This window comes from Scyliorhinus canicula, chromosome 6, assembly GCF_902713615.1.
Source record: "Scyliorhinus canicula chromosome 6, sScyCan1.1, whole genome shotgun sequence".
NCBI lineage: Eukaryota > Metazoa > Chordata > Chondrichthyes > Carcharhiniformes > Scyliorhinidae > Scyliorhinus > Scyliorhinus canicula.
The window spans coordinates 211,173,052-211,198,547 of NC_052151.1; the positions used below are offsets into that span (position 1 = coordinate 211,173,052).

General features: G+C 47.9%; 5 non-coding genes across 5 annotated transcripts; all 5 read left to right on the top strand.

Moving 5' to 3' along the window:
• Nucleotides 1–18,203: 18,203 nt before the first annotated feature.
• trnat-cgu lies at nucleotides 18,204–18,277 on the top strand. Its single transcript has one exon. It is a non-coding gene; the product is annotated as a tRNA-Thr (tRNA).
• Nucleotides 18,278–19,871: 1,594 nt separating this feature from the next.
• Nucleotides 19,872–19,945, top strand: trnat-ugu. The gene has a single exon. It is a non-coding gene; the product is annotated as a tRNA-Thr (tRNA).
• A 1,582-nt stretch (nucleotides 19,946–21,527) lies between these two features.
• Nucleotides 21,528–21,601, top strand: trnat-ugu. The gene has a single exon. It is a non-coding gene; the product is annotated as a tRNA-Thr (tRNA).
• Nucleotides 21,602–23,198: 1,597 nt separating this feature from the next.
• trnat-ugu lies at nucleotides 23,199–23,272 on the top strand. Its single transcript has one exon. It is a non-coding gene; the product is annotated as a tRNA-Thr (tRNA).
• Nucleotides 23,273–24,862: 1,590 nt separating this feature from the next.
• Nucleotides 24,863–24,936, top strand: trnat-ugu. The gene has a single exon. It is a non-coding gene; the product is annotated as a tRNA-Thr (tRNA).
• The last annotated feature ends 560 nt before the right edge of the window (nucleotides 24,937–25,496 follow it).

Genomic DNA, 25,496 nt, shown 5'->3' on the forward strand with positions numbered 1-25,496 from the left:
AAGGTGCCCACCACAGCAGAGAGAACAAGAAAAGAGAAAAAAAAGCAAGAAAAACAGGAAAATATCATACCAGAGAGGGGGGGGGGGGGGGGGGGGGGGGAATCGCCTACCCCCACACACCACCCCAGGCAAAAACTGCCCACAAAAAATACGCCACATGGCCCCTTTAAAACAGTAAACAGTCGATCAGCAGTCCAGGCACAGTCGGCATCCCTTCAAACGGTAATTCTCGGACCCTAGCTTGCGTCCGTGGGTCCTTTTTCCGGGACCAGCCCCTGATCCCTCGCAAAGTCCATCGCTTCTTCGGGCTCGGAGAAGTAGTGGTGTTGGCGCTGATACGTAACCCAAAGACGGGCCAGGAAGAGCAGACCAAACTTCACTTGCTTTTTGAATAACATCTCCTTAACTTGTTTAAAGGCTGCTCGCCGCCTGGCCACCTCCTGGTAAATGTGAAGGACACTGTTATTCCACGTGCTGCTCTTAGCGCTCTTTGCCCACTGCAGCACCCGCTCCTTTTCCACAAACCTGTGGATCTAATCACCATCGGACGGAGGGGGGGGGGGGGGGCAGACACACCTGTATCACCTGTACTCTGTGCCCCCTCCAGCTCCGGAGGTCGCAAAAAGGCTTCAGCCCCCATCAGCTACATCAACAGGCCCGCCACAAACGCTATGGCATCAGCTCCCTCAGCCCCCTCCGGGAGGCAGATGATCCTCAAATTTTGTCCACGGACTCTATTTTCCGGCTCCTCTACTCTGTCCAGCAGTCTTCTCTGCATCTTTTCAACCCATCGACTTCTTGCGCCGCAATCGTCTGCTCCTCCACCGCCTCTCCCAGCTCCTTACCTTTTTCGTCCTGGGCATCCAGTCTCTGGTTCAGCTGATCCACTGCCTTCTGAAGTGTGTCCAAGTTATCCCGCTTCAACGACTCAAAACTGTTTTTTATCACCTGCAGCATGTTTGCCAGCGCTTGCTGGATCGCCGGGACCGAGGTCCGTAGGTCTGCCATCTTGGCTCCCGGATAAGCTTCCCCTGCACCTTGCCTTTGTCCCTTCCTCTCCCATTTTCGCTGCTTTCTGCCCTCCCGCGGTTCCATGCAGCTCTGCTCGCTCCTCCGCACCTCCGTGGCCGTCCTTTCACCGCTCCACAGTCCCTCAAAACCGGGGAACCAGCTGCTCAAATCCCGCCGGAGTGAGAGCCCCCGAATGTGTGGCTCACTCACTCATTGCCTCCACCGGAAGTCCTCTATGAGAACATTTTCTGAACAGGTTCTGGTAGCTCAGTCGGTCGAGCATCGGACTTTTAATCTGAGGGACCAGGGTTGAAGTCCTTTTCAGGGGTTTGATTTTGGCTCAAGGCGTTTGCTTCCCAATGACCAGGAAGTGAAAAGAATAAAGAATGCAGGACGCTTTATGGAAAGTGGAAGAAGCGTGACAACCTCATGTTTGCCAAATTGCAACATCCGTCAAGAATTTTCAAGAATTTTTGCGAGATTTTCAGCAAACGTAAAAACTCTCTGCTGGCCTTGTCCTGCATGATACCACAATGGTTTTCTGGCCATGTTTCATCACTTCCCAAGTCGCAAAATATTTCCTGTTTGTTTACATCTTCCACGCAGAACTGCTATAGATTAATAGCTTCCAGAAATAACTGCAATTTTTACACTTTCAAAAGCCCAGTCATGATGATATTTTAATTTGCACTCTTAAAGTCAGCATGAGAAATCAATAATACCGATGTTTAATCAAAATAATTGAAATCTATTCTAAATTTGCAAAGCTAGCTGTGGCTTTCATGGTTAAAGTGCCTGTCAGTAAACATCAACCCTGTGTCTGGCTCTACACATATCCTCTGATGTTCTCAGCTTTCATCCAATCCTTTTTAGCTTTTCACGCATTCGCAGCATCCGCAGTATTTTCCTTTGAATGCACGACTGGATTTCCCTCAGCAAATCCAGACAGAACATTATGTGTGTTTGTCAGCGATATCTGTGAGCAACAACTAAATGATTAATTCTTTACTCTGAAGAAGATGAACCAGACTCGAAACATTAGTTCGGTTCTCTCTTCACAGATGCTGCCTGACCCACTGAGATTTTCCATCATTTTCTCTTTTGTTTTCAGATTTCACATCCACAGTAATTTGCTTTTGTAGTGAACTGTTTATGTTGCTGCATGTTAGCAAGAACAAGTCGGGCGGGATAAATGCTGGGGCGTTTTCCATGAAGATGTGCTACTCACAGATCCAAATTACACCCTGAAACTTTGCGATTTGCATCATTTGCTAATTTACTAGATGACCTTAATTGCGCTCACACTCTGCCACAACAAACACCAGATGACACCCTATATTCCCTCTCTAAAAATACAATCTGTGTCTCTGCAGCTTCCCACTCATATCTCATCGAACTAAACGTAATCTTCAATGTCTTGATGTCCCTGTGCAGATCCCTGGGTAATAACAGTTTTTTAAAAAATAATTTTTATTCAAATTTTCAACAACAAGTTTTATCACAACAAAGAAAAACAGTAACACCCCCCCCCCCCCAAATACAAAAACAATAAATTAACAAGGAAAAGAAATAGGCAATGAACTATGAAAACGAACCCCGTAAACCCACCCCCACCCCACCCCCAACCCGTTGCTGCTGAAGTTAACCACTCTCCAACATTCTGCCAGGAAATCAAGAAAAGGCTGCCACCGCCGGAAGAAACCCTGCACCGACCCCCTCAGGGCAAACTTGACCCTGTCCAGTTTGATGAACCCGGCCATATCACTGATCCAGGATTCTGGGCTCGGGGGCTTCGCGTCCCTCCACTGTAAAAGAATCCTGCGGCGGGCTACCAGGGACGCAAAGGCCTGAATGCCGGCCTCTTTCGCCTCCTGCACTCCCGGCTCCGATGGTACACCAAAAAATGCGAGCCCCCAGCCCGGTTCCACCCTGGAGCCAACCACCTTTGACAACGTCTCCGCCACCCCCTTCCAAAAGCCCTCCAACGCCGGACACGCGCAAAACATGTGGATGTGAATCGCTGGGCTCCCCAAACACCTACCACACCTGACCTCCCCGCCAAAGAACCAGGTCAGCCTTGTCCCAGTCATATGCGCCCTTTGCAGCACCTACATTTGGATTAGACTAAGCCGTGCGCAAGAGGAGGAGGAATTTACCCTACCCAGGGCGTCCTCCCACGTCCCCTCATCTATCTCCTCTCCCAGCTCCTCCTCCCACTTCGCTTTCAGCTCTTCCACCGAGGCCTCCTCCTCCTCCTGCATCACCTGATAAATTGCCGAGATCCTGCCCTCGACGACCCACGCCCCCGAGAGCACCCTATCCTGAAGCCCCCTTGGCGGCAATAGCAGGAACTCTGCCACCTACCGCCTAACAAACGCCCTAATCCGCATATACCTGAAAGTATTCCCAGGGGCGAGGCCCCACTTCCATAGAACATAGAACATAGAACGATACAGCGCAGTGCAGGCCCTTCGGCCCACGATGTTGCACCGACATGGGAAGTCAAAAACTAAAGGCCATCTAACCTACACTATGTCATTATCATCCATATGCTTATCCAATAAACTTTTAAATGCCCTCAATGTTGGCGAGGTCACTACTGTTGCAGGTAGGGCATTCCACGGCCTCACCACTCTTTGCGTAAAAAACCTACCTCTGACGTCTGTCCTATAGCTATTACCCCTCAATTTTTAAGGCTATGTCCCCTCGTGCTAGCCACCTCCATCCGCGGGAGAAGGCTCTCACTGTCCACCCTATCTAACCCTCTGATCATTTTGTATGCCTCTATTAAGTCACCTCTTAACCTTCTTCTCTCTAACGAGAACAACCTCAAGTCCATCAGCCTTTCCTCATAAGATTTTCCCTCCATACCAGGCAACATCCTGGTAAATCTCCTCTGCACCCGTTCCAAAGCTTCCACGTCCTTCCTATAATGAGGCGACCAGAACTGTACGCAATACTCCAAATGCGGCCGTACCAGAGTTTTGTACAGCTGCAACATGACCTCATGGCTCCGGAACTCAATCCCTCTATCAATAAAGGCCAACACACCATAGGCCTTCTTCACAACCCTATCAACCTGGGTGGCAACTTTCAGGGATCTATGTACATGGACACCGAGATCCCTCTGCTCATCCACACTGCCAAGAATTTTACCATTAGCCAAATATTCCGCATTCCTGTTTTTCTTTCCAAAGTGAATCACCTCACACTTCTCTACATTAAACTCCATTTGCCACCTCTCAGCCCAACTCTGCAGCTTATCTATGTCCCTCTGTAACCTGCAACATCCTTCCACACTGTCTACAACTCCACCGACTTTAGTGTCGTCTGCAAATTTACTCACCCAACCTCTGTGCCCTCCTCTAGGTCATTTATAAAAATGACAAACAGCAACAGCCCCAGAACAGATCCTTGTGGTACGCCACTCGTAACTGAACTCCATTCTGAACATTTGCCATCAACCACTACCCTCTGTCTTCTTTCAACTAGCCAATTTCTGATCCTCATCTCTAAATCACCCTCAATCCCCAGCCTCCGTATTTTCTGCAATAGCCGACCGTGGGGAACCTTATCAAACGCTTTACTGAAATCCATATACACCACATCAACTGCTCTACCCTCGTCTACCTGTTCAGTCACCTTCTCAAAGAACTCGATAAGGTTTGTGAGGCATAACCTACCCTTCACAAAACCATGCTGACTATCCCTAATCATATTATTCCTATCTAGATGATTATAAATCGTATCTTTTATAATCCTCTCCAAGACTTTACTCACAACAGACGTGAGGCTCACCGGCCTATAGTTACCGGGGTTATCTCTACTCCCCTTCTTGAACAAAGGGACCACATTTGCTACCCTCCAATCCTCTGGCACTATTCCTGTAGCCAATGATGACATAAAAATCAAAGCCAAAGGCTCAGCAATCTCTTCCCTGGATTCCCAGAGAATCCTAGGATAAATCCCATCAGGCCCCGGGGACTTATCTATTTTCACCTTGTCCAGAATTGCCAACACTTCTTCCCTACGCACCTCAATGCCATCTATTCTAATAGCCTGGGTCTCAGCATTCTCCTCCACAACATTATCTTTTTCCTGAGTGAATACTGACGAAAAGTATTCATTTAGTATCTCGCTTATCTCCTCAGCCTCCACACACAACTTCCCACCACTGTCCTTGACTGGCCCTACTCTTACCCTAGTCATTCTTTTATTCCTGACATACCTCTAGAAAGCTTTTGGGTTTTCCTTGATCCTACCTGCCAAAGACTTCTCATGTCCCCTCCTTGCTCGTCTTAGCTCTCTCTTTAGATCCTTCCTCGCTTCCTTGTAACTATCAAGCGCCCCAACTGAAACTTCACGCCTCATCTTCACATAGGACTCCTTCTTCCTCTTAACAAGAGATTCCACTTCTTTGCTAAACCACGGTTCCCTCGCTCTACCCATTCCTCCCTGCCTGACTGGTACGTACTTATCAAGAACACGCAATAACTGTTCCTTGAACAAGCTCCACATATCCAGTGTGCCCAACCCTTGCAGCCTACTTCTCCAACCTACACATCCTAAGTCATGTCTAATGGCATCATAATTGCCCTTCCCCCAGCTATAACTCTTGCCCTGCGGGGTATACTTATCCCTTTCCATCACTAATGTAAAGGTCACCGAATTATGGTCACTGTTTCCAAAGTGCTCACCTACCTCCAGATCTAACACCTGGCCTGGTTCATTACCCAAAACCAAATCCAATGTGGCCTCGCCTCTTGTTGGCCTGTCAACATATTGTGTCAGGAAACCCTCCTGCACACATTGTACAAAGAACGACCCATCTAATGGACTCGAACTATATCTTTTCCAGTCAATATTTGGAAAGTTAAAGTCTCCCATAACAACTACCCTGTTACTTTCGCTCTTTTCCAGAATCATCTTCGCCATCCTTTCCTCTACAACCCTAGAACTATTAGGTGGCCTATAGAAAACTCCCAACAGGGTGACCTCTCCTTTCCTGTTTCTAACCTCAGCCCATACTACCTCGGAAGAAGAATCTCCATCTAGCATCCTTTCCGCCACCGTAATACTGTCCTTGACTAGCAGCGCCACACCTCCCCCTCTTTTGCCCCCTTCTCTGAGCTTACTAAAACACCTAAACCCCGGAACCTGCAACAACCATTCCTGTCCCTGCTCTATCCATGTCTCTGAAATGGCCACAACATCGAAGTCCCAGGTACCAACCCATGCTGCCAGTTCCCCTACCTTATTTCGTATACTCCTGGCATTGAAGTAGACACACTTCAAACCACCTACCTGAACTCTGGCACCCTCCTGCAAAGTCAAATCTGTGCTCCTGACCTCTATACTCTCAATCTCCCGTACCACAAAACTACAATCCAGGTTCCCATGCCCCTGCTGATTTAGTTTAAACCCCCCCAAAGAGCACTAACAAATCTCCCCCCCAGGATATTGGTGCCCCTCAGGTTCAGATGTAGACCATCCTGTCTATAGAGGCCCCACCTTCCCCAGAAAGAGCCCCAGTTATCCAGAAATCTGAATCCCTCCCTCCTGCACCATCCCTGTAGCCACGTGTTTAATTGCTCTCTCTCCCTATCCCTCGTCTCACTATCACGTGGCACGGGCAACAACCCAGAGATAACAACTCTGTTTGTTCTCGCTCTGAGCTTCCATCCTAGCTCCCTAAAGGCCTGCCTAACATCCTTGTCCCCTTTCCTACCTATGTCGTTAGTGCCAATGTGGACTACGACTTGGGGCTGCTCCCCCTCCCCCTTAAGGACCCGGAAAACACGATCCGAGACATCACGTACCCTTGCACCTGGGAGGCAATATACCAAACGTGAGTCTCTCTCGCTCCCACAAAATCTCCTATCTGTGCCCCTGACAATTGAGTCCCCAATTACTAATGTTCTACTCCTTTCCCCCTTCCCTTCTGAGCAACAGGGACAGACTCCGTGCCAGAGGCCCGTACCCCATGGTTTACTCCTGGTAAGTCGTCCCCCCCACAAGTATCCAAAACGGTATACTTGTTACTCAGGGGAACGACCGCAGGGGGTCCCTGCACTGACTGCTTCTTCCCAGTCCCTCTTACAGTTACCCATCTATCTCCAGTCTTTGGTGTAACTACTTCCCTGAAGCTCCTATCTATGACCACCTCTGCCTCCCGAATGATCCGAAGTTCATCCAGCTCAAGCTCCAGGTCCCTAACACGGTTTTTGAGGAGCTGGAGTTGGGTGCACTTCCCACAGATGAAATCAGCAGGGACACGGATGGCGTCCCTCACCTCAAACATTCTGCAGGAGGAGCATTGTACTGCCTTCCCTGACATCAGTTCTAGATTTAAAAAAAAACAAGAAAAATAAAAGAAAAAGAAAGGAAGAGCTTACCTGATATTCCCTCAAACCCTGCTCCCGCTGAAAGGTAAGTAAATTTAAAGGCACTCACTCACCTTCACGACAGGCTCCTGCTCCCGCTTCCCAACAACCGTGGGGTTTTTTTTTGGTTAGAGGAGGAGGTAGGGTGGGAAACACTAACGAAGTGTTTCAGGTTTAATTGTCACTAAACAACAGCCCCTCCACAAACCACCTTCAAATTAGGCTGACCGCACTGCACGTATGCAAATTGCCCCAGAACAGCTGATCAGTAGCTCTGCTCTGCTGCCCTCTGCTGGAGGGCAACTCCTCCAACTCCTCTAAGGTCGCAAACTTCCCGTCAAGGAAGAGGTCCCCCATCCGCCTGATACCTGCCCTGTGCCAGCTCAAAAACCCTTAATCTATCCCTGATACAAACCGGTGGTTCCCCCATATTGGGGACCAAACTGAGGCCTTCACTTCCCCCCTATGCCGCCTCCACTGCCCCCAGATTTTGAGGGTAGCCACCACTACCGGACTCGTAGAGTACCTTGCTGGGGGGAGCGGCACCGGCGCCGTCACCAGCGCCTCTAAGCTCGTGCCCACACAGGACGCCGCCTCCATCCTCTTCCATGTGGCTCCCTCCCCGTCAATCACCCACCTCCGAATCATTGCTACGTTCGCAGCCCAGTAATACCCACACAGGTTGGGCAGCGCCAATCCATCCACTTCCCTACGTCGCTCCAGAAGTACCCTCCTGATCCCCGGGGTCTTCTGCGCCCACACAAATCCCGTAATACTCCTGCTGACCCTCTGGAAGCGGAACAGAAACCTCAGGAGCACCGTCACCTTAACCGACTGGACACTGCCCGCTAGGGAGAGTGGCAACATCCCTCCTCCTGAACTCATCCTCCATCTGCTCCACCAGTCTCGTGAAGTTTAACCTATGCAGGGCCCCCCAGCGCCTGGCTATCTGGACCCCCAGGTATCTGAAACTCCGCTCTGCCGTTTTCAGCGGGAGCCCCCTTATCTCTTTCTCCTGGTCCCCCATATGCACCATGAACAGCTCACTCTTCCCCCCATTCAGCTTACAGCCAGAGAAGTCTCCAAACTCCCTGAGAATCCTCATCACCTCCGGCATCCCCCCCCCCCCCCCATCCCCCCCCCCCCCCCCCCCCCCCCCGGCCCCATTGGATCTGCAATGTACACCAATAAATCGTCCACGTACAACGACAGCCGGTGCTTCTCCCACCCCCCACCCCCCCGCAATCCCCCTCCAGTTCCTCGATACCCTCAGCGCCATGGCCAGGGGCTCGATCACCAACGCGAACAGCAGGGGACAGCACCCCTGCCTCGTCCCCCAGTCCTCCGACCTCCTCCCGTTCGTCACCACGCTCGCTCCCAGAACATTATACAACAGCCTCATCCACCTAATAAATCCTTCACCAAACCCAAACCTCCTCAACACCTCCCACAGGTAGCTCCACTCCACCCTGTCAAAGGCTTTCTCCGCATCCATTGATGCCACTATCTCCGCCTCTCCGCCCACCGCCGGCATCATTATGACGTTAAGAAGCCGCCGCACATTGAAGTTCGACTGCCTCCCTTTCACAAAACCCGTTTGGTCCTCGTGAATAACCTGTGGGAACACCTCCTCCACCCTCCTGGCCAGTATGTTGGCCAGCAGCTACGCGTCTACATTGAGGAGTGATATCGGCCTGTAAGATCCACACTGGAAGGGGTCCTTATCTCGCTTCAAAATCAATGAAATTAATGACCTGGAGGTCGTCGGGGGCAAGGCCCTCCCTCCCTTGCCTCATTCAAGGTCCTCACTAACAGCGGAACCAACAGGTCTGAAAACGTCTTATAAAATTTAACCGGGAACCCATCAGGCCCCGGTGCCTTCCCTGACTGCATGCTCCCGATCGCATTGACCAGCTCCTCCAGCTCGACTGGCGCCCCCAGACCTTCCGTCTGCTCCTCCCCCACTCTCAGGAATTCCAGCTTGCCCAAGAAGCGGTCCATCCCACCCTCCTCCCCAGGGGGCACTGACCGGTATAACTCCCCATAGAAGGTCCTGAGCACTCCGTTAATGCACCTTGCACTCCGCACCAGATTCCCTCCTCCGTCCCTAACTCCCTCTATCTCCCTCGCCGCCTCCCGCTTCCGGAGCTGGTGGGCCAGCATCCGACTCGCCTTCTCCCCGTACTCATATACCGCCCCTTGCGCCCTCCTCCACTGCGCCTCAGTTTTCCTGGTGGTCAATATATCGAACTCCGCTTGGAGACTGCGACGCTTCCTCAAAAGTCCCCCTTCCGGGACCTCCGCGTACCTCCTGTCCACCCTTACCATTTTTTCCACCAACCTCTCCCTCTCCCTTTTCTCCCCCCTCTCCCTGTGTGCCCTAATAGAAATCAGTTCCCCCCTAACCACCGTCTTCAGCGCCTCCCAGACCACCCCCACCTGCACTTCCCCATTGTCATTAGTTTCCAAATACCCCCCAATACACCTCTGGACCCGCCCACATACCTCCTCGTCCGACAGCAGCCCCACCTCTAACCCCCGCAGCGGCCGTTGGTCCTTCCCCTCCTCCAGCTCCAGGTCCACCCAATGTGGAGCGTGGTCAGATATGGCTATCGCCGAATACTCTGCCCCTACCACCCTAGCGCCCTGCTGAGGACAAAAAAGTCAATCCGGGAGTAAGCCTTATGGACATGGGAGAAGAACGAGAACTCCCTACCCCCTGGCCTCATAAACCTCCAAGGGTCCACCCCCCACCCCCCACCCCCATCTGGTCCATGAACCCCCTCAGCACTGTGGCCGCCGCTGGCCTCTTACCGGTCCTGGACCTAGAACGATCCAGTGTATTAAAATCTCCTCACATTATCAAGCCCCCCGCCTCAAGATCAGGAATCCGGCCTGGCATGCGCCGCATGAAGCCTGCATCGTTCCAATTTGGGGCGTACACATTAACCAGCACCACTCGCTCCCCTTGGAGTCTACCGCTCACCATAACGTATCTGCCACAGCTATCCGCTACCACACTCAACGCCACAAACGACATACTTTTCCCCACCAAAATCGCCACCCCCGGTTCCTCGCATCCAACCTCGAATGGAACACTTTCCCAACCCACCCCCTTCTCAGCCTAACCTAATCCGCCACTCTAAGATGCGTTTCCTGGAGCATAGCCACATCCGCCCCCAGCCCCTTCAAATGCGCAACCACTCGTGCACTGTTTAAATAGACAGTTTACTGTAGGGCTCTGTTTACATAGACTGTTTAATGTTGGGCATTGTTTAAATACACTTTTTACTGTTGGGCAGTGTTTAAATAGATTCTGTTTACTGTAGGGCACTGTTTAAATAGACTGTTTACTGTAGGGCACTGTTTAAATAGACTTTGCTGTAGGGCTCTGTTTACATAGACTGTTAACTGTTGGGCAGTGTTTAAATACACTTTTTACTGTTGGGCAGTGTTTAAATAGATTCTGTTTACTGTAGGGCACGGTTTAAATATATTATGTTTACAATAGAGCACCGTTTAAATAGATTCTGTTTACTGCAGGGCACTGTTTATATAAACTATTTGCTGTAGGGCACAGTTTAAATAGACTGTTTACTGTAGGGCACTGTTTAAATAGACTGTTTACTGTAGGGCACTGTTTATATAGACTGTTTACTGTAGGGCATTGTTTAAATAGACTGTTTACTGTAGGGCACTGTTTACAGAGACTGTTAACTGTAGTGCACTGTTTACAATGACTTTTTTCTGTAGGGCACTGTTTCTACAGACTACAATGGGGCAATGTTTATATAGACTGTTTATGGGAGGGCAATGTTTATTTAGACTATTTACTGTCGGGGACTGATTATATAGACTGTTTACTGTAGGGCACTGTAAACATAGACTGTTTTCTGTTGAACACTGTTTACATAGTCTGTTTACTGTAGGGCATGTTCAGATAAACTGTTTTCTGTTGGACTCTTTCCATAGACTGTTTACGAAGGGCACTGTTTATATAGACTGGATACTGTAGGGCACTGTTTACATAGACTGTTTACTGCAGCACATTGTTGATATAGACTGTTTAATATAGGGCACTGTTTATATTAAAAATTTACTGTAGGGCACTGTTTACATCGACTGTTTTCTGTAGGACAGTGTTTACACTGGCTATATACTGCACGATACTGTTTATATAGACTGTTTAATGTAGGGCACTGTTTATATAGACTGTTTACTGTAGAGCACTGTTTATATAGACTGTTTACTGTAGGGCACTGTTTAAATAGACTGTTTACTGTAGGGCACTGTTTATATAGACTGTTTACTGTAGGGCACTGTTTATATAGACTGTTTACTGTAGGGCACTGTTTAAATAGACTGTTTACTGTAGGGCACTGTTTATATAGACTGTTTACTGTAGGGCACTGTTTATATAAACTATTTGCTGTAGGGCACAGTTTAAATAGACTGTTTACTGTAGGGCACTGTTTAAATAGACTGTTTACTGTAGGGCACTGTTTATATAGACTGTTTACTGTAGGGCATTGTTTAAATAGACTGTTTACTGTAGGGCGCTGTTTACAGAGACTGTTAACTGTAGTGCACTGTTTACAATGACTTTTTTCTGTAGGGCACTGTTTCTACAGACTACAATGGGGCAATGTTTATATAGACTGTTTATGGGAGGGCAATGTTTATTTAGACTATTTACTGTCGGGGACTGATTATATAGACTGTTTACTGTAGGGCACTGTAAACATAGACTGTTTTCTGTTGAACACTGTTTACATAGTCTGTTTACTGTAGGGCATGTTCAGATAAACTGTTTTCTGTTGGACTCTTTCCATAGACTGTTTACGAAGGGCACTGTTTATATAGACTGGATACTGTAGGGCACTGTTTACATAGACTGTTTACTGCTGCACATTGTAGATATAGACTGTTTAATATAGGGCACTGTTTATATTAAAAATTTACTGTAGGGCACTGTTTACATCGACTGTTTTCTGTAGGACAGTGTTTACACTGGCTATATACTGCACGATACTGTTTATATAGACTGTTTAATGTAGGGCACTGTTTATATAGACTGTTTACTGTAGAGCACTGTTGATATAGACTGTTTACTGTAGGGCACTGTTTAAATAGACTGTTTACTGTAGGGCACTGTTTATATAAACTATTTGCTGTAGGGCACAGTTTAAATAGACTGTTTACTGTAGGGCACTGTTTATATAGACTGTTTAATGTAGGGCACTGTTTATATAGACTGTTTACTGTAGAGCACTGTTGATATAGACTGTTTACTGTAGGGCACTGTTTAAATAGACTGTTTACTGTAGGGCACTGTTTATATAGACTGTTTACTGTAGGGCACTGTTTAAATAGACTGTTTACTGTAGAGCACTGTTTATATAGACTGTTTACTGTAGGGCACTGTTTAAATAGACTTTATTGTAGGGCACTGTTTATATAGACTGTTTACTGTAGAGCACTGTAAACATAGTCTGTTTTCTGTTGAATACTACTTCCATTGACTGTTAGACTGTTTACTGCAGGGAATGTTTACATAGACTGTTTTCTGTAGTGACCCCGCTACCATCAGCGAGGTCAGCATCAAGACCACATAGGCCCCCAGGTCTGAACCCTCCAGCCCCTCCGGGAGGCCCAGGATCCGCATGTTCTTCCGCCGCGAGCGGTTCTCCATTTCCTCCATCCTTGCTTGCCACTTCTTGTGGAGCGCCTCGTGTGATCCCCCTTCTCTGCCAGGCCTAGGATTTCATCCTCAGTCTCCGAGGCCTTTTGCCGTAACTGGTGGATCTCTGCACCCTGGGCCGTCTGAGTCGCTTATACAGTGAGGCCTTTAGCGGTTCCAGCAACTCCGCTTTCAGCTCTCTAAAGCAGCACCTGCTGCGCCTGCGCCCACTGCTGCCACGCTGCCGGTTCCACGCTCGCCGCCATCTTGTTCATCCTTCCTTGCACCTTTCTCTGCTCCAAAGCCGATGTTTTGACTGCCCTGCTCCTGGTCCAGTCTATCCACCGGCAGATAGGCGCAGCAGATGTGTTCCCAAACCGGGAAAAGTCCAACCAGCGCCGTTACGGACCCTGAAAAGAACCCAAAAGTCCGAAAATAGCGGGAGCCACCAAACGTGCGGCTTAGCTCCGCATCACTGCAACCGGGGAGTGCTCCCTGGGTAATAACCGGTCGAGCATCAGACTTTTAATCTGAGGGACCAGGGTTGAAGTCCTTGTGGTGGTATGACTAGGAGGTTTATGGTACCTCAGAGTAGTGCTGCCATTGGTGCAGAGGACTCGCTGCCCATTGGCTCAGGCAGGTCATGTGTCTCTCTGCCAATTGGCTGAGGTTCAGTCATGTGACTGCTCGCCGATTGGCTGAGAGGCCAGTAGCCCCTCCTATGAGGCAGGGTATAAGAACCCATAGCAGCCGGCAGTCGGCCTTTCTCTGTAAGTCGACTGCCGGGCACACAACAAGTTCATTAAAGCCTGATATTTGGAACTTCTTCACGACTCGAGTCCAATTGATGATACATCAATTTAATGAACTAGAATTTGGAAATGGAGCTTCGGATCAAACCAGACCGCCTCCGCGTCATCCCGCATGCTACAAACGCGTCAGCAACTTTTAAACATTGGCTGGCGTGCTTCAATAGTTACCTCACCACCACAGACAATCAACCAACAAAGGAGCAGAAACTCCATATCCTCCACTTGTGCGTGGGCACTGCCGTTTACTCGATGATAGAGGATGAACAGGACTATGGCGCAGCCATGGATCTCCTGAAAGAACATTTTCTCAGGTCTGTAAACCAAGTCTACGCATGGCACCTCCTGGCAACAAGGCAACAGTTCCCCGGTGAGTCCCTTGATGAGTTTTATCGGGCACTCATTGTCCTGGGGAGAAATTGCGCCTGCCCGCAAGTTACCGTGGTGGAGCACACTGAACTGCTAATCAGGGATGCCTTTGTCGCGGGCATGCAATCCTCTCAGATATGCCAGCGGCTCCTAGAGAAGGGCACTTTGAGCCTCATTGAGGCACGGACCGTCGCATTCTCCCTGGACGTTGCCGACCGAAACGCCCGCGCATATGCCCCCGGCCGCGCGGCGACACCTTGGGCAACTTGGCACGCACCTCCCCTCACCCCCGCCAATTCCGACCCACCCCAGGACTCCCCGATAAGCCCACGGGGTCCCGCTGTTATTTCTGTGACCAGGCCAAGCACCCCCGCTCGCGCTGTCCGGCCCACTCCGCAGTCTGCAAGAGCTGCGGTAAAAAGGGCCACTACTCCGTGGTCTGCCAGTCCAGGCCTGTTGCTGCTGTTCCGTGCAGTGACTGCGGATCACCCCCCACCCCCCGTGCCCCCCCAAGCCCCCGGGTGACCCACAGACCTCTCTGCCCCCGCTCCCAGCCACCACGAGTGACCCACGAACGCCACCATTTTGGGGCCCTGACGCCACGTGTGGGCCCTGGGTGCCGCCATTTTGGGGCCCCGGCTCCACGGGCGTCACCATTTTGGGGCCCCGACTCCACGTGCGGGCCCCGGGTGCTGCCATTTTGGGACCCCGACTCCACGTGTGGCCGACGGGCAACGCCATCTTGGGTTGGTATGGAGGACCCCACCAGTGAATACTCCATGGGAGAAGATGACTCAGAGTTCCTGCCACGACTCGCTGCTGTGACACTGAACCAATCGCGGCCCCACATGCTCTCCACGGCGACTACGCAAATCCTCCTAAACAGACACGAGACGAGCTGCCTACTAGACTCCGGGAGCACAGAGAGTTTTGTCCACCCTGACACGGTAAGACACTGCGCGCTCTCTGTTCACCCGCTTAAGCACAAAATCGCTCCGGCTTCAGGTTTGCACTCCGTCCAAATCATCGGGTGCTGCGTAGCGGACCTCATGGTCCGGGGAGGGTTTTTTAAAATTACAAACTCCTCGTCCTTTCCCGTCTCTGTGCACCAGCACTTTTAGGACTGGATTTCCAATGCAACCTGCAGAGCTTGACCTTGAAATTCGGCGGCTCTATGCCACCCCTTACTGCAGCCTTGCGTCCCTCAAAGTGGACCCCCCTTCCTTGTTTGCGAACCTCACCCCGGATTGCAAGCCCATCGCCACTAGGAGCAGACGATACAGTGCCCAAGACCGGACCTCCATCAGGTCCGAGGTCCAGAGGCTGCTGAAGGAAGGAGTCATTGATGCCGGCAACAGTCTCTGGCGAGCCCAAGTGCTGGTGGTTAGGACTGGGGAGAAAAACCGGATGACCATTGACTACAGTCAGACCATCAACAGGTTTACGCAGCTGGATGCGTATCCTCTCCCCCGTATCTCCGACCTGGTTAACAGGATCGCGAAATACAAAGTCTTCTCCACTGTGGACCTTAAGTCCTCCTATCACCAGCTGCCCATCCGCGCGAGTGACCGAAAGTACATCGCGTTTGAAGCGGATGGGCGCCTCTACCACTTTCTAAGGGTTCTATTCGGTGTCACAAATGGGGTCTCGGTCGTCCAACAGGAAATGGACCGAATGGTTGACCAACACGGTTTACGGGCAACCTTCCTGTATCTCGACAATGTCACCATCTGCGGCCATGACCAGCAGGACCATGACACCAACCTCCAAAAATTCCTCCGTACTGCAAAACCCCTTAACCTCACATACAATAAGGATAAGTGCGTGTTTAGCACCGACTGTCTAGTCATTCTCGGCTACATAGTGCGTAACGGAGTGATAGGCCCCGACCCCGAACGCATGCGCCTCCTAATGGAACTCCCTCGCCCCAACTCCCTCAAAGCCCTCAAATGCTGTCTGGGCTTCTTTTCTTATTATGCCCAGTGGGTCCCGAACTACGCCGACAAAGCCCGCCCCCTCATCCAATCCACCATGTTTCCACTGTCGATGGAGGCCCGCCAGGCCTTTAGCCGCATCAAAGCAGACATTGCAAGGGCCACGATGCGTGCTATCGACGAGTCTCTCCCATTCCAGGTCGCGAGCGACGCGTCTGATGTAGATCTGGCAGCAACCCTGAACCAAGCGGGCAGACCCGTGGCCTTCTTTTCCTGGAGCCTCCACGCTTCCGAACTCCACCACGGTCAGTGGCCTTTATGTTCGATAATGCACAGAGGGGCAAGATCAAGAACGACAAGATCTGGCGGTGGTGGATCGAGTTGTCCACGTACAACTACAATATCTTGTATCGTCCTGGGAAGTTCAACGAGCCTCCTGATGCCCTGTCCCGTGGTACCTGCGCCAGCGCGCAGATAGACCTCCTCCGCACCCTCCACGGGGACTTCTGCCATCCAGGGGTAGCCCGCTTCTACCATTTCATTAAGACCCGCAACCTCCATCGAGGAGGGCAGGACTGTAACTAGGGACTGCCACATTTGCGCGGAGTGCAGGCCCCACTTCTACCTCCCCGAGCAAGCGCATCTGCTAAAGGCGTCCCGCCCCTTTGAACGTCTCAGCATGGACTTCAAGGGTCCCCTCCCCTCCAACAACCGCAACATATACTTTCAAAGTGTGATTGACGAGTACTCCCGCTTTCCTTTTCCATCCCCTGCCCCGGCATGACCACAACAACCGTGATCAAGGCCCTCCTCTCCATTTTCTCCCTGTTTGGTTAACCCGCATACATCCACAGCAACCGGCGGTCCTCTTTCATGAGTGACGAGCTGCGTCAATTCTGCTCAGCAGGGGCATCGCCTCGAGCAGGACAACCAGTTATAACCCCAGGGGTAACGGACAGTTCGAGCGGGAGAACGGTACAGTCTGGAAGACCGTCCTACTGGCCCTACGGTCCAGAAATCTCCCTATCTCCCACTGGCAAGAGGTTCTCCCAGATGCCCTCCACTCGATTCGGTCTCTCCTCTGTACTGCCACGAACCAAACACCTCATGAACGGCTTCTTGTTTTCCCCAGGAAGTTGTCCTCAGGATCCCCGCTCCCGATCTGGCTGGCCACCCCTGGGCCCACCTTGCTCCGGAAGCATGCGCGGGTGCACAAGTCCGACCCGGTAGTTGAACGAGTCCAGTTACTCCACGCAAACCCGCAGTATGCGTACGTGGAGTATCCCGACGGTCGGCAGGACACGGTCTCCCTTCGGGACCTGGCACCCGCCGGCGTGCAGCCACAACCAACCACACCAACACCACCTCCCCAATTGGCTGAGGTCAGTCATGTGACTGCTCGCCGATTGGCCGAGAGGCCAATAGCCCCTCCTATGAGACGGGGTATAAGAACCCGTAGCAGCCGGCTGTCGGCCTTTCTCTGTAAGTCGACTGCCGGGCACACAACAAGTTCATTAAAGCCTGATATTTGGAACTTCTTCACGACTCGAGTCCAATTGATGGTACATCAGTCCTTATCAGGGCTTTGATTTTGGCTCAAGGCGTTTGCTTCCCAAAGATCAGGAGGAAAAAAGAATAAAGAATGCAGGAACAAGCAACCTCATGTTTGCCAAATTGCAACAGCCGTCGAGAATTTTCAAGACTTTTTGTGGGATTTTCAGTCAATGGAAAAACTCTCTGCTGGTCTTGTCCTGCATGATACCACTATAGTTTTCTGGCCATGTTTCATCACTTCCCAAGTCGCAAAATATTTCCTGTTTGTTTACTTCTTCCCTGCAGAACTGCTATAAATTAATAGCTTCCAGAAATAACTGCAATTTTTACACCTTCAAAAGCCCAGTCATGATGAATATTGTAAATTGCACTCTCAAAGTCAGCATGAGAAAAATCAATAATCCCGATGTTTAATCAAAATAATTGAAATCTGTTCGAAACTTGCAAAGCTAGCTTGCAGCTTGGTACTGTGGCTTAGATGGTTAAAGCGTCTGTCTCGTAAACAGGAGATCCTGATTTCAAATCTCAGCTGTACCTGTATATCTTCAGGTCAAAGACTGTGAAAAAATCTCACAATTTCCTGGTGAATGTACAACACGTTGCAAAATCTCTGTGGCACCCACCTTGAAGCTTGTTTTCCCCTCTTTTATGTCAAACTTTATTCAAACCTTCCATAGCTCCCATTTCTCATGGCAACTTCCATTTTCCTCATCTACTCCATTGCATGTAATCCTCGCTTGAGATCTGAGTCAGGATCACACGGATTTCAAACATCAACCCTGTGTCTGGCTCCACACATTTCCTCTGATTTTCAAGCTTTCATACAAACCTTGTTAGTTTTCACACAGATTCGCAGCTTCCGCAGTATTTTCCTTTGAATGCACGACTGGATTTACCTCAGCAAATCCAGACAGAACATTTTGTCTGTTTGTCAGCGATATCTGTGAGCAACAATTAAAGATTAAATGATTTACTCTGATGAAGAGTGACCCAGCCTCGAAACGTTAGCTCGGTTCTCTCTTCACAGATGATGCCAGACCCACTGAGATTTTCCATCATTTCCTCTTTTGTTTTCATATTTCACATCCACAGTAATTTGCTTTTGTAGTGAACTGTTTATGTTGCTGCATGTTAGCAAGAACAAGTCGGGCGGGATAAATGCTGGGGCGTTTTCCATGAAGATGTGCTGCTCACAGATCCAAATTACACCCTGAAACTTTGCGATTTGCATCATTTGCTACTTTGCTAGATGACCATAATTGCGTTCACACTCTGCCACAACAAACACCAGATGACACCCTTTATTCCCTCTCTAAAAACAAAATCTGTGTCTCTGCAGCTTCCCACTCATATCTCATCGAACTAAACGTAATCTTCAATGTCTTGATGTCCCTGTGCAGATCCCTGGGTAATAACAGTTGTCACATCACAGGTCACTGGTAAAAAGCGAGTACAAGCTGAAGAATTTGAGAACGGAAGCCAAAGGGAGGCTGCTGCTCTGCTTGCGAGGGAAATCAGCTGGAGAGGCTGACTTACCAATGAAGGAAATTCTAAAGATACAATATGATACTTTGAGGTGAGCTATGAGAACATTTTCTGAACGTTTCCTGGTAGCTCAGTCAGTCGAGCATCAGACTTTTAATCTGAGGGACCAGGGTTGAAGTCCTTATCAGGTCTTTGACTTTGGCTCAAGGCGTTTGCTTCCCAATGACCAGGCGGTTAAAAGAATATAGAATGCAGGATGCTTTATGGAAAGTGGAAGAAGCGTGACAACCTCATGTTTGCCAAATTGCAACAGCCGTCAAGAATTTTCAAGCATTTTTGCGAGATTTTAAGCAAATGTAAAAACTCTCTGCTGGTCTTGTCCTGCATGATATCACTATAGTTTTCTGGCCATGTTTCATCACTTCCCAAGTCGCAAAATATTTCCTGTTTGTTTACTTCTTCCCTGCAGAACTGCTATAAATTAATAGCTTCCAGAAATAACTGCAATTTTTACACTTTCAAAAGCCCAGTCATGATGAATATTGTAAATTGCACTCTCAAAGTCAGCATGAAAAATATCAATAATACCGATGTTTAATCAAAATAATTGAAATCTGATCGAAACTTGCAAACTAGCTTCCAGCTTGGTGCTGTGGCTTAGATGGTTAAAGCGCCTGTCTTGTAAACAGGAGATCCTGAGTTCAAATCTCAGCAGTACCTGCATATCTTTAGGTCAAAGCCTGTGAAAAATGCTCACAGTTTCATGATGAATGTATAACACGTTGTAAAATCTCTGTGGCACCAACGTCGAAGTTTGCTTTCCCCTCTTTTATTCCAACCTTCCATAGCACCCATTTTTCATGCAACTTCCATTTTCTCAATCTACTCCATTGCATGTACTCCTCGCTTCAGCTCTGAGTCAGGATCACACGGATTTCAAACATCAACCCTGTGTCTGGCTCCACACATTTCCCCTGCTTTTCTCAGCTTTCATCCAATCCTTTTTGGCTTTTCACACAGATTCGCAGCATCCGCAGTATTTTCCTTTGAATGCACGACTGGATTTACCTCAGCAAATCCAGACAGAACATTTTGTCTGTTTGTCAGCAATATCTGTGAGCAACAATTAAAGATTACATGATTTACTCTGATGAAGAGTGAACCAGCCTCGAAATGTTAGCTCGGTTCTCTCTTCACAGATGCTGCCAGACCCACTGAGATTTTCCATCATTTCCTCTTTTGTTTTCATATTTCACATCCACAGTAATTTGCTTTTGTAGTGAACTGTTTATGTTGCTGCATGTTAGCAAGAACAAGTCGGGCGGGATAAATGCTGGGGCGTTTTCCATGAAGATGTGCTGCTCACAGATCCAAATTACACCCTGAAACTTTGCGATTTGCATCATTTGCTAATTTACTAGATGACCGTAATTGCGTTCACACTCTGCCACAACAAACACCAGATGACACCCTTTATTCCCTCTCTAAAAATACAATCTGTGTCTCTGCAGCTTCCCACATATCTCACCAAACGAAACGTAATCTTCAATGTCTTGATGTCCCTGTGCAGATCCCTGGGTAATAACAGTTGTCACATCACAGGTCACTGGTAAAAAGCGAGTACAAGCTGAAGAATTTGAGAACGGAAGCCAAAGGGAGGCTGCTGCTCTGCTTGCGAGGGAAATCAGCTGGAGAGGCTGACTTACCAATGAAGGAAATTCTAAAGATACAATATGATACTTTGAGGTGAGCTATGAGAACATTTTCTGAACGTTTCCTGGTAGCTTAGACGGTTGACCATCAGACTTTTAATCTGAGGGACCAGGGTTGAAGTCCTTATCAGGGCTTTGATTTTGGCTCAAGGCGTTTGCTTCCCAATGACCAGGAGGTTAAAAGACTAAAGAATGCAGGATGCTTTATGGAAAGTGGAAGAAGCGTGACAACCTCATGTTTGCCAAATTGCAACAGCCGTCAAGAATTTTCAAGAATTTTTGCGAGATTTTCTGCAAATGTAAAAACTCTCTGCTGGTCTTGTCCTGCATGATATCACTATAGTTTTCTGGCCATGTTTCATCACTTCCCAAGTCGCAAAATATTTCCTGTTTGTTTACTTCTTCCCTGCAGAACTGCTATAAATTAATAGCTTCCAGAAATAACTGCAATCTTTACACCTTCAAAAGCCCAGTCATGATGAATATTGTAAATTGCACTCTCAAAGTCAGAATGAAAAAAATCAATAATCCCGATGCTTTATCAAAATGATTGAAATCTGTTCAAAACTTGCAAAACTAGTTTGCAGCTTGGTGCTGTGGCTTAGATGGTTAAAGCGCCTGTCTTGTAAACAGGAGATCCTGAGTTCAAATCTCAGCAGTGCCTATATATCTTTAGGTCAAAGCCTGTGAAAAATGCTCACAATTTCATGGTGAATGCACAACACGGTGCAAAACCTCTGTGGCACCCATGTTGAAGTTTGCTTTGCCCTCTTTTATGTCAAACTTTATTCAAACCTTCCATAGCTCCCATTTCTCATGGCAACTTCCATTTTCCTCATCTACTCCATTGCATGTAATCCTCGCTTCAGCTCTGAGTCAGGATCACACGGATTTCAAACATCAACCCTGAGTCTGATTTCCTCTGATTTCCTCTGGTTTTCTCAGCTTTCATCGAATCCTTTATAGCTTTTCACACAGATTCGCAGCATCCGCAGTATTTTCCTTTGAATGCACGACTGGATTTACCTCAGCAAATCCAGACAGAACATTTTGTCTGTTTGTCAGCGATATCTGTGAGCAACAATTAAAGATTACATGATTTACTCTGATGAAGAGTGAACCAGCCTCGAAATGTTAGCTCGGTTCTCTCTTCACAGATGCTGCCAGACCCACTGAGATTTTCCATCATTTCCTCTTTTGTTTTCATATTTCACATCCACAGTAATTTGCTTTTGTAGTGAACTGTTTATGTTGCTGCATGTTAGCAAGAACAAGTCGGGCGGGATAAATGCTGGGGCGTTTTCCATGAAGATGTGCTGCTCACAGATCCAAATTACACCCTGAAACTTTGCGATTTGCATCATTTGCTAATTTACTAGATGACCGTAATTGCGCTCACACTCTGCCACAACAAACACCAGATGACACCCTTTATTCCCTCTCTAAAAATACAATCTGTGTCTCTGCAGCTTCCCACATATCTCACCAAACAAAACGTAATCTTCAATGTCTTGATGTCCCTGTGCAGATCCCTGGGTAATAACAGTTGTCACATCACAGGTCACTGGTAAAAAGCGAGTACAAGCTGAAGAATTTGAGAACGGAAGCCAAAGGGAGGCTGCTGCTCTGCTTGCGAGGGAAATCAGCTGGAGAGGCTGACTTACCAATGAAGGAAATTCTAAAGATACAATATGATACTTTGAGGTGAGCTATGAGAACATTTTCTGAACGTTTCCTGGTAGCTTAGACGGTCGAGCATCAGACTTTCAATCTGAGGGACCAGATTTGAAGTCCTTATCAGGGCTTTGATTTTGGCTCAAGGCGTTTGCTTCCCAATGACCAGGAGGTTAAAAGACGAAAGAATGCAGGATGCTTCATGGAAAGTGGAAGAAGCGTGACAACCTCATGTTTGCCAAATTGCAACAGCCGTCAAGAATTTTCAAGAATTGTTGCGAGATTTTCATGCAAATGTAAAAACTCTCTGCTGGTCTTGTCCTGCATGATATCACTATAGTTTTCTGGCCATGTTTCATCACTTCCCAAGTCGCAAAATATTTCCTGTTTGTTTACTTCTTCCCTGCAGAACTGCTGTAAATTAATAGCTTCCAGAAATAACTGCAATCTTTACACCTTCAAAAGCCCAGTCATGATGAATATTGTAAATTGCACTCTCAAAGTCAGCATGAAAAAAATCAATAATCCCGATGTTTTATCAAAATAATTGAAATCTGTTCAAAACTTGCAAAACTAGTTTGCAGCTTGGTGCTGTGGCTTAGATGGTTAAAGCGCCTGTCTTGTAAACAGGAGATCCTGAGTTCAAATCTCAGCAGTGCCTGCATATCTTTAGGTCAAAGCCTGTGAAAAATGCTCACAATTTCATGGTGAATGCACAACACGGTGCAAAATCTCTGTGGCACCCATGTCGAAGTTTGCTTTACCCTCTTTTATGTCAAACTTTATTCAAACCTTCCATAGCTCCCATTTCTCATGGCAACTTCCATTTTCCTCATCTACTCCATTGCATGTAATCCTCGCTTCAGCTCTGAGTCAGGATCACACGGATTTCAAACATCAACCCTGTGTCTGTCTCTAATTTCCTCTGGTTTTCTCAGCTTTCATCGAATCCTTTATAGCTTTTCACACAGATTCGCAGCATCCGCAGTATTTTCCTTTGAATGCACGACTGGATTTACCTCAGCAAATCCAGACAGAACATTTTGTCTGTTTGTCAGCGATATCTGTGAGCAACAATTAAAGATTAAATGATTTACTCTGATGAAGAGTGAACCAGCCTCGAAATGTTAGCTCGGTTCTCTCTTCACAGATGCTGCCAGACCCACTGAGATTTTCCATCATTTCCTCTTTTGTTTTCATATTTCACATCCACAGTAATTTGCTTTTGTAGTGAACTGTTTATGTTGCTGCATGTTAGCAAGAACAAGTCGGGCGGGATAAATGCTGGGGCGTTTTCCATGAAGATGTGCTGCTCACAGATCCAAATTACACCCTGAAACTTTGCGATTTGCATCATTTGCTAATTTACTAGATGACCTTAATTGCGCTCACACTCTGCCACAACAAACACCAGGTGACACCCTTTATTCCCTCTCTAAAAATACAATCTGTGTCTCTGCAGCTTCCCACATATCTCACCAAACGAAACGTAATCTTCAATGTCTTGATGTCCCTGTGCAGATCCCTGGGTAATAACAGTTGTCACATCACAGGTCACTGGTAAAAAGCGAGTACAAGCTGAAGAATTTGAGAACGGAAGCCAAAGGGAGGCTGCTGCTCTGCTTGCGAGGGAAATCAGCTGGAGAGGCTGACTTACCAATGAAGGAAATTCTAAAGATACAATATGATACTTTGAGGTGAGCTATGAGAACATTTTCTGAACGTTTCCTGGTAGCTTAGACGGTCGAGCATCAGACTTTTAATCTGAGGGACCAGAGTTGAAGTCCTTATCAGGGCTTTGATTTTGGCTCAAGGCGTTTGCTTCCCAATGACCAGGAGGTTAAAAGACTAAAGAATGCAGGATGCTTTATGGAAAGTGGAAGAAGCGTGACAACCTCATGTTTGCCAAATTGCAACAGCCGTCAAGAATTTTCAAGAATTTTTGCGAGATTTTCAGCAAATGTAAAAACTCTCTGCTGGTCTTGTCCTGCATGATATCATTATAGTTTTCTGGCCATGTTTCATCACTTCCCAAGTCGCAAAATATTTCCTGTTTGTTTACTTCTTCCCTGCAGAACTGCTATAAATTAATAGCTTCCAGAAATAACTGCAATCTTTACACCTTCAAAAGCCCAGTCATGATGAATATTGTAAATTGCACTCTCAAAGTCAGCATGAAAAAATCAATAATCCCGATGTTTATCAAAATAATTGAAATCTGTTCGAAACTTGCAAAACTAGCTTGCAGCTTGGTGCTGTGGCTTAGATGGTTAAAGTGCCTGTCATGTAAACAGGAGATCCTGAGTTCAAATCTCAGCAGTGCCTGAATACCTTTAAGTCAAAGCCTGTGAGAAATGCTGACAATTTCATGGTAAATGCACAACACGTTGCAAAATCTCTGTGGCACCCATGTTGAAGTTTGCTTTACCCTCTTTTATGTCAAACTTTATTCAAACCTTCCATAGCTCCCATTTCTCATGGCAACTTCCATTTTCCTCATCTACTCCATTGCATCTAATCCTCGCTTAAGCTCTGAGTCAGGATTACACGGATTTCAAACATCAACCCTGTGTCTGGCTCTACACATTTCGTCTGATTTTCTCAGCTTTCATCTAATCCTTTATAGCTTTTCACACAGATTCGCAGCAACCGCAGTATTTTCCTTTGAATGCACGACTGGATTTACCTCAGCAAATCCAGACAGAACATTTTGTCTGTTTGTCAGCGATATCTGTGAGCAACAATTAAAGATTAAATGATTTACTCTGATGAAGAGTGACCCAGCCTCGAAACATTAGCTCTTCACAGATGCTGCCAGACCCACTGAGATTTTCCATCATTTCCTCTTTTGTTTTCATATTTCACATCCACAGTAATTGCTTTTT